Source organism: Coenobita brevimanus, chromosome 7 (genome assembly GCF_032717465.1).
Source record: "Coenobita brevimanus isolate Jiangsu-jjx chromosome 7, ASM3271746v2, whole genome shotgun sequence".
Taxonomy (NCBI): domain Eukaryota; kingdom Metazoa; phylum Arthropoda; class Malacostraca; order Decapoda; family Coenobitidae; genus Coenobita; species Coenobita brevimanus.
Window position 1 is genome coordinate 30,005,601 of NC_136960.1, and position 10,200 is coordinate 30,015,800.

The following is a 10,200-nucleotide window of genomic DNA, read 5'->3' on the forward strand; positions in this document are numbered from 1 at the left end:
ACAGGTGAATTGCCAAGACAATGGCGGGAGGGGGGAGGTTATGCGGTGTAAGGCATTGTCCCTGCTTGGCATCTTGTAGAGGAATAGAGGAAGGTGTCCCCTGTATACGTCCGAAAAATCACTCGCGAAAATTGAAAATTGTGCAAATTAGGGACCTTGCAATTGCACAATGTACCAGTACGTCATTGGGACTGGCAAATGCAAAATGTGCAATGTACCCATACATCGACGGGACAGGGCGGGTTAATGCAACAAAGGATATCATGTCTAGTTATCCCGTACTCCATACCCCTGATTTTAATAAATCTTTTTCTCTTGCAGCTGATGCCAGTAATTCGGGGGTTGGAGCGGTGTTGCTCCAGGAGGACGATTCAAAAGTATTGCATCCAGTATGCTACTTTAGTAAGAAACTTACATTGGCCCAACGTAACTATTCTGTGGTTAAGAAGTTACTTGCCTTGGTTTTGTCCCTTCAATACTTTGGTGTTTATGTACAATCTGCTCCTGACCCTATCATTGTCTACACAGACCACCATCCCCTCAAGTTTCTTGATAAGTTTCGTGATAAAAAACAACGTCTAGCTAGGTGGAGCCTGCTGTTACAGGAATATGCCCTCGACATTCGGCATATCAAGGGTATTCATAATGTTCTGGCTGATTGTTTATCATGTGCTTAGTGTGTATCGAATACTCCTCCGTCGCATTCTCTTTTCTAGCGGTGGAGGTCTTACGCATCCTGAGTTGCCAGTATGCGAAACTTCAGCACGAGGACATACTGGACCCCCAGACTGCCTCATTGATTTATCCGAGAGTGGCCCAAAGGAGTGAAACGGAGTCGACCCGGTCCCATTGCACCATCCACTCTTTAACCTCCCCCCTCTCAACCAGCCGTGTCGGGGGGGACAAGCCTTCCTATTGGAGCCGGCAGCACTCATTTTATATCATTGGTGGAGATAGACTGTGGGGGCTCATTGTCCCGACTTTTCGTCGAATTACCTGGAGAGAGAGCGGAGTTGTAGCAGTTTTGACTCGGGTGTGTGGGAAGTCGAGGATGGATATTCTGGGGAACATGGCAGCTAAGTTGGCCTGGGTTTAAAGTAACTTGGAGGTGTTAGTTTATTTTGGTGCTGTGTTTGTGTTTAACATTTGTTTTTGTACATGCTGCGATCTTGGATAGGTTATAAGTGTGATTATTTCAGAGTGGGGATAAATTCTGAGCAATCCTTTTTGTGAACCTGGGCACATTTCAGTATGATCATTGTCGTCGTCACCAACATCATTCTCATCATCTTTATCATCTTCATTATAATTGGATTCTATTTTCGAAGCCATATTAAGATAAATATCCAATGAATTACTTCTAGAAAGAGTCCACACACACACACACACACACACACACATAGAGTTAAGGCAGCATGTATATCACCACGCTCTGTGCTGTCCACCCTTGGCCACAACTGACCACACCTAACTAGTATCTTTATATGAGTCAAGCTCTGTACAAGGTTAAACTAAATGATGTTCTAATATAGTACAGCAAGTATAGGCAAAGGTGTTGTCCAATCAATAGAATACATCCAGGTAGTGCAATAATGCGCTGACAATGCATCAACAGCTGGTTGTCATCTGTTGGCTGCTAACAAAGAGATGCAAACTTGTAAGTATAACTTACCTTTCTAAGTTACTTAGATTTACCTTTCTAAGTGATCTTTAGTAAAGTGCCAACGGCCATACCACGTTGAGTACACCGCTTCCCGTCTGATCAGCGAAGTTAAGCAACGTTGGGCCTGGTTAGTACTTGGATGGGTGACCGCCTGGGAACACCAGATGCTGTTGGCATAACGTTCTCCCTACGTGTCAAGTGGGGTTGGTGGAGGATTAGTGCCCCTCCCTGTAAAACAACTCTAAGCCTTGTCCACCCCGTTTGGGATACATGGCGTCTGCCAATGAATGAATGAATATGAATGAATGAATATGGATGGAGTTAAGAAAATAGATGAAGCTAGAAAACTGGATGATGATTTCTACCCAGAACTGGTTGAAATGGAAACATAGGCTATAATAAATTAGTAAAGTGAACAAATTGGAGAAAACGTTTCAAAGTGAAATAGAGGAAATTAAGAAGCAATTACGCATGCGGAACAAAATGAAAAATTAGTAAAGGAATCAAATAAACAAACAAAAAAACAATAAATGAGTTGTCAGTCGAGGTAGGTGCACTGAGAAAGAAGCCTAGTGAAATGGCAAGTACAGTTTTCAACAATAAGAATATTATGGAGTTCAGAAATGATATGGACTCCATTAGGCAAGCAAGCAGTCTGACGGACCAAAGCAATGATAATGAAGAGAGGGTATCCCAGGTGAATGAAGTGACACAGAGTTATAAAAATAATGTAGAAACTACGTACACTGAAATGGTGAAAGTAAGGAAAGACATAGAAATAAAAGTCAGAGAGAAAAAAAAATTAGAATGGAAGTGAAAGAAATCATTAAAAATAACCTCAAATTGGTCAAAAATTCAGCAGTTATCAGGAAATCTGTAGTAATCACTAGTATTGATGAAGAAGAAAGAAGAAACAAAATTTAGAAAGACAGAAAGGAATGGCAAATATGATGAACATACTGAAGGAAGTATCAGAGGAAATTTGTGAAGAAGACACAGAGGAACACAAAAGGCTAGGGAAGTACAGTATAAGAGAAATAAGTCAAGGCCTCTGAAAGTAACCCTCCAGAGTGTGAACACTGTGGAGGAATTACTAGAAAATGCAAACAAACTCATGGAAAAAGAGGAAATAAAAAAAATATGGCTGAAAAAATACCAAGGTAATGGAGAATTGGGACTACTAATGATGAAGAGGGAGGAAGCAAAAACGGAGAAGGAGGACAGATCAGAGGAAGAGTAAATTTTTTTTACATAGTAATCGGCTTGCAGGTATGAAAGTGGTACATAAACAACAGGAAATTAAAAAGGAAGGAAGGTAGTAGACTCAAGCAATGGCAAGTATGTCAACAAGATGATTAAGTTGATGCACTCAAATATAGATGGAATGGTGTCTAAATTATTAGAGATGAAAGACTATACCAAAGAAAAGGAACCACATATTATTTACTATTGGAAAAAAAATAATAACCCCAATGAAATCAAACGATACCTTAAACTTATAGTAATACAATATATGGAGAAGAGACAAATTTAAGAAAAGGAGGAGGAATTATAATCTCAACACAGAAAAATCTACAAGTCAAAGAAATAGAAATAGAAATACTCTCACAAGTAAAGCTGATTGCATTAGAGATTAACACATCCAAAGGGAAATTACTTGTGGCAAATTTGAACATGCTACCCTAAAGAAACACCTGGGAGAGAGGGAAATATGAAGACCTGGCAGCAAGTACAATTCAGAGATTAAAGACATTACTACACAGAATGGAACAGGAATCTAAAAGAACTGTATTAACTGGAGATATCGATTCAAATATATATTGGAATACTCTCAATGTAAGAAGCCATGACAGTTGTTGGGATCAAAGGCTCCTGGATCTTGTGCAGGAATTTTTCCTAGCACACCATGTAAAAGAAACCACCAGAAAAAGAGGACTTGATAATCTATCACTACTAGATCTTACAATTTGGGCATAAAAATGAAATTGACAACATAATGTATCACCCTTCATTCAGAAAAAGCGACATTAAATTGCAACTTCAGGATTGCATATGACATAGTTACCAATAATGAGTTACATAATGAGTGTAAACTACAAAAATGACAACCATCATGACCTGAAGAAGTAATTCATTGATACAGATTGGGAAAAGGAGCTTAAAAGACAAGATTTAAATGCTATGTACAGAAAATTATGATTTTTATGAAATAGTATTCCAAAATTACATCCCACAGCACAAAAACACAGAAATGAAAATAAAGAAGTGATTTAATACACAGTGTAAAAAATAAAAGGATAAGAGGGACTTACTGTGGAATAGATACAGAAGACACAACAGTGAGTGGGCATATTACTACTATAAACAGGCAAGAAATGGTTTTACAAGGATAAGAAAGGAAGCCCAAAGACAGTTTGAGGAAGACATTATAAATAAATGTAGTGGTGACCCGAAGCTATTTTACAGCTACATCCAAAGCAAAACCAAAATTAGAGATAAAATACAGTCCATTACTGACGAGGGGATCATCTATACACAAGAGAAAAATATTTGTGAAGCACTAAATAAAAATTTCCAGTAAGTTTTTACAGAAGAAAATATGCGATGATATAAAACATGCATGCTCATACGTATTACCAGATATACAAATATTAGAAAAAGAAGTACAAGAATGGTTAAGTAAATAAGACAAAGGAAAAGCACATGGTCCTGACTAAATTTCAGGTTGGGTACTACATGAATGTGTACAAGAGTTAAGTAAACCAATATACTTAATATTCATGCAATCCTTAAGTAAAGGTAACTTACCTGATATTTAGAAGAAAGCAAACACTGTTTCCCTATTCAAGAAAAGGAATAGACAAAATCCACTCAACTACTGACCAGGTATCATTGACAAGTGTTGTAAGTAAGATACTAGAAAAGTTGATACGACAAGTTTGGGTAAACCATCTAGAAGACTACAGTATGATAACAAAAGGCAGTTCGGTTTTAGAAAGGGAAAATGGTGTGTTACTGATCTATTTAGCAACTATGACAGAGTTACAGAAACATTAGAGGAAAGAGAAAGATGGGTGGACAGTATCTATTTAGATTTCACGAAAGCTTTTGACAGAATAATGCACCGAAGACTTATGGAAACTGTATCATCAAGGAGGAATCCAAGGCAACCTATAAAGCTGGATGCATGATTTCCTCACAAAAAAAGGAAATGAGAACAGTACTAGGGGAAAATTACGCATCATGGAGGGAAGTGACCACTGGAGTTCCACAGGGCTCAGTGCTGGCACCAATCATGTTTTCAGTATATATAAATGACATAGACAGTAACACTGGAAATGGAAGCTATCTGAATATGTTTGCTGATGATGCAAAAATACAAAGGAAAAATACTACCACAGAATCTAGCTGAGAGCCTCAAGAAGAATTAAGTAAGCTCTGTGAATGAAGCAATAAACGGCAAATGGAAGTTAATGTGGATAAGTGCCATGTAATTAAGTTTGGTAAAAGTTAAAAAAGACCAGAGTGAGATTATGAATCAGGAAGTTCAACCCTACACATATCAGAACGAGAGAAGGACCTAGGAGTGATTTTCAATAACAGACTATCTCCGGCTGACCACATCAGTGAGAAGGTGTGTAACATTTAAAAACTGCTGGCAAATATGAGAATAGCATTCATATACATACAGTAAATGAAGATATGCTGAGAAAGATAATAACATCATTCGTCAGACTAACCCTGGGGTATGCACCAGTAGTCTGGAAACCTCATCTCAAAAAATACATAAATCTATCTATCTATCTATATACCTAGGCTGCTTCCCCCAAGGAAAGGGAGGTAGCCGAGACAGGACGACTCACTCTCCATTTACTCATCCATTCAAACACATTCATTCGCATCTTAGCCCCAAAGGGGAGAACGGACAGATCCTCACCGCATCACACCGCACAAGGGTCAACTGCGCAATGCAAGCAGTGACATCCACAGCAGGGCCCGACAGCAGAACTGGTTTACCCCTGCCACATCATAACAGACCCATCCCCTTACCCGCACCTTACCTGACTAGCTGATCAGACCAAATGCGGGAGAATATCCCCTCAGGGCTGCGTCATCACTTATTCATTCACAATTTCTCTCCATTTATTTCTGTCACGCACAGCCACTCTTCCTTGCTCAACAGACATCCCTCTCGCATCCAGCGCTCTCTTCACACTGTCCATCCATCCTATTCGTGGTCTTCCTCTCAGTCTTACACCTCTCACATCAGATCTAGTTATCTTTTTCACCAATCGCTCATTATCCATTCTCTCCATATGCCCAAACCATTGCAACACCCTCTGCTCAACTCTACCAGCCATCTCCCGAATAACTCCAGTTCTCCTTCGCACTTCATCATTTCGCACTCGATCCATACGCGTCACTCCACACATACTCCTCAGACATCTCATCTCCATTACATTCAAACTTTTCCTCTCTGCTACACCCATATTCCATGTTTCAGCCCCATATAACGCAGTCGGTACCACAACACCCTCATACAGCCTTCTCTTTACATCCATTCTAAGCGAACGACATTTAAACACTTTTTTCATTCCTCCCAGCACCTTTCCTACTTCATTAATTCTAAACTTCACTTCTGCATCTATTCTTCCATCCACAGCAACATGTGACCCTAGATATTTAAAACAATCTACCTCCTCAAGCAACTCACCATTCAAAACTATATTCATCCCCCTACCATCTATCAACCTAGTACACTTCATCACTTTACTCTTATTCTCATTTACTTTCAATTTCCTCCTTTCACACACCCTTCCAAACTCCTCTACCAACTGTCTCAATTTCTCCTCTGAATCAGTCACCAATGCAGTATCATCTGCAAACAGCAGTTGCTTCAGATTCCACTCTCCTCCATCAACATTTACCAGACTCAGACCACCTAAAACTCTTGCATTCACCTCCCTTACAACACCATCCATGTAAATATTAAACAACCAAGGCGACATCACACATCCCTGTCGCAGCCCCACTCTCACGGGAAACCAATCACTCACAGCATTTCCCACTCTTACACACGCTCTACTATTTACATAAAAACTTTTCACCCCTTTTAGTAACCTACCATCAAGTCCATACAATCTTAAAACAGTCCACAAAGCCTCCCTATCAATTCTATCATACGCTTTCTCTAAATCCATAAATGCCCAAAACACATCCTTGCCTTTCGCTAAATACTTTTCACACACTTGTCTCACAGCAAACACCTGATCAACGCATCCCCTCCCTCTCCTAAAGCCACACTGCTCATCACTAATCACTCCCTCTGTACCCTCTCTAACTCTCATAATTAACACTCTACCATACACTTTACCTACAACACTCAACAGACTTATACCCCTAAAGCTAGTACATTCATACTTATCACCCTTGCCTTTATACAACGGGACCACACAAGCACTTGCCCAGTCAATTGGCACCATACCTTTCTCAAAGCACACATTCAATAATCTTACTAACCAGTCAACAATAGTCACTCCACCACCCTTCAGGCATTCCACAGCACACCCATCCATACCTGCAGCTTTCCCTGTTTTCATCTCCTTTACTGCCTTCTCCACTTCCTCCTTCGTGATCAAAGAATCATTCAACTCTCCCAACACATTTATTCCTTGCACCCTTCTATCTGCCACAATCTCAGCCACGTTTTCCTCCTCTACATTTAACAATCTTTCAAAATACTCTGCCCATCTCTTCCTTACTGCATCCATCTCAATTAACATCCTTCCATCCTCTGCTTTTACTCGTTCTTCCTTCCCAGACTCTCCCTTTCGCACCCTTTTCACCTCCTTCCAAAACATTTTCTTATTCTGTTGAAAATTCTCTGTCAGCCGCCTACCCCACCTCTCATCTGCTGCCACTTTAGCATCACGCACAGCCCTTCTCGCTCTATTCCTCTTTTCCTTATACCTTTCATATGACATCTCATCCTTCCTCTGCAGCCACACTTCATATGCACGTCTCTTCTCAGCCACAGCCATACTTACTTCCTCGCACCACCATTCACTTCCTTTTCTTACACCACCACCCACACGTCTCACACCACACACCTCTTCTGCATGCTCCACCACAGCACTCTTAAACAACTGCCATTCCTCCTCCACGCTGCCATTTTCCCGATCTTTCACTGCGTTCCACTCATCTTTCAATTTCTCCTGATACTCTATCTTTTTCTCTCTTTTATCCAACTCACTCACTTTCAAAACCTCCCTGCCACACCTAACCCTCCTAGCTCTCACCCATCTCTTACCTACTCTTAACTTTCCCTCCACCAGGTAGTGGTCAGACATACCTCCACCCTCCACTCAGAACTCTCACATCCAACAATCTTCCTATTACATTCCTAGACACAACCACATAGTCCATCAAGGCTCTATCAACAACCCTTCCACCCTCCTGTCTCACCCATGTATACTTATAAATATCTTTCTTCTCAAACAGCGTATTCCCAATCACCATCTCTCGCTCAACACCCATCGCTATCATTCGTTCCCCATTTTCATTTCTTCCAGGCACACCATGCATACCAACTACGCCTTCAACTGCTACATTTCCCACTCTAGCATTCAGATCTCCCATCATTACCACATTCACATTCGCTCCAAAACTCTGCAGACACTCATCAACATCATTCCAGAAAGACTCCCTCTCTTGTTCATCCCTTTCACTACCAGGCCCATATGCACTCACAAACACCCACAACTCACGTTCAAATTTCGCTTTCACCCACATCAGTCTCGATGACACCTCCTTCCATTCAATCACACACTGCTGCACTTCCGGACTCACTAACAAGGCCACACCTTCTCTTGCCCTTCCTCTATCAACACCTGACAATCTTCCATTCACACTTCCAAACATATATTCCCCCTTCCCTTTCATCTTCGTTTCACTCAAAGCTAACACATCCAACTTTCTTCTCACAAACATTCTCCCAATCTCCTCCCTTTTAGCCTCAATTGTACTACATCCACGCACATTCATAGACCCAATCTTCAGGGTACGGGGATAACTCCATCCCCCGTCCCTTTCTCTAGCATTCACATACATACAGTAAATGAAGATATGCTGAGAAAGATAATAACATCATCAGTCTCGATGACACCTCCTTCCATTCAATCACACACTGCTGCACTCCCGGACTCACTAACAAGGCCACACCTTCTCTTGCCACCGTATTCCCTGCGTGTCGTAAAAGGCGACTAAAAGGGGCGGGGTGAGGGGACTAGGGACCCCCTCCTCTGTTTTTTTAGTTCCTAAAAAGAGACAGGCCAGGCCAAATACATAAATAAGATTGAAAAAGTACAATGGACAGCTACAAGATGGGTACCAAGCTTGTAGGCATAATATAACACAATACTATATGTAACCATATAGCTATGAGTAACAATATGTAAAACAGTTATGTCTGAGTTCTCCAGGAAGAGTTACAGAACACATCCCCTTGTCTATAAGAACCAGGAATGTCAATTCACATAATGTATACCCACAATCATATGATGTATCTCAAACTTCTTCATTGTCCAGACAACCAAGAATTTCATGACGTATTCAAACATGGCGTAACCAGCCCTAGTCAGTTAGCCCACGTGGATGGAAATCTACTAGACATTACAAAACACACACTCATTCTCTCCGAGGTGTATATAATGTCAGAGAGATTCCCCTCAGATCGGAGAAAGGGGAGAGAAGGGCTAGAGAGAAGGTCTGATGCTAGGGCCACGCTCTGCTACACTGTAACTCACTAATATAACTGTGTGCAATAAACTTAGTAATCTAAGAGTGCTGTGACTCACCTCGTTGACACTACTTCTCACTACTTTACTCTGGTTGAGCTTAACGATTCATAATCGATTGCCATATCTCCCTACAAATACTTACGACCACTCTATCGAGACTGGTGGCAAGCGGTAACAATGAACCAAGTACAATAAACTACGCCATTGAGACTGGTGGCGAGCGGCGAAAACGAACCACAGTCAAGCTACGCCTTACGAGTTTATACTACGATATCTGCCTCACTACGTTCACTGAGAGTGGTGGCGAGCTGTAAATGAAGCCAATTAATGTCTCAGTCACAGCAATCTACAAGTACGCTCAATTTGGCGACTTCACGCAGTCAAACTAAAAACAAAAGCAAAAATAGCGTCGCATCAACGTAGCTTAACTTCATCCCTAATCGTTCCTAATCCACAACTCCACGATTACAAGAAACAATATCAACGATAAACTAGGTCCATCAATACCTCTACAAGCCTGCAAGTTGATCTCAACAAGTAAAGAAAATCAAACATACAAGAAGAAGAAACAGCGAAAGTGAGTGAAGTGTCACCTGAGTAAAGCACAACACAGCTGAATTTCCCCCACCTATTCCACCACCCCACCACGACCTCCACCATCTTCTTCCCTACCACCACTACCACACTTACAGCAGGTCATCATTGTCATCATTTGCGAAGGTCGTCATACCCAGTCAA

General features: G+C 41.1%; 1 non-coding gene across 1 annotated transcript; it reads left to right on the top strand.

Annotated features, from left to right (window-relative positions):
- The first annotated feature begins 1,720 nt into the window (after window positions 1–1,720).
- Window positions 1,721–1,839, top strand: LOC145405558 (5S ribosomal RNA). The gene has a single exon (XR_013898381.1). It is a non-coding gene; the product is annotated as a 5S ribosomal RNA (ribosomal RNA).
- Window positions 1,840–10,200: the final 8,361 nt, after the last annotated feature.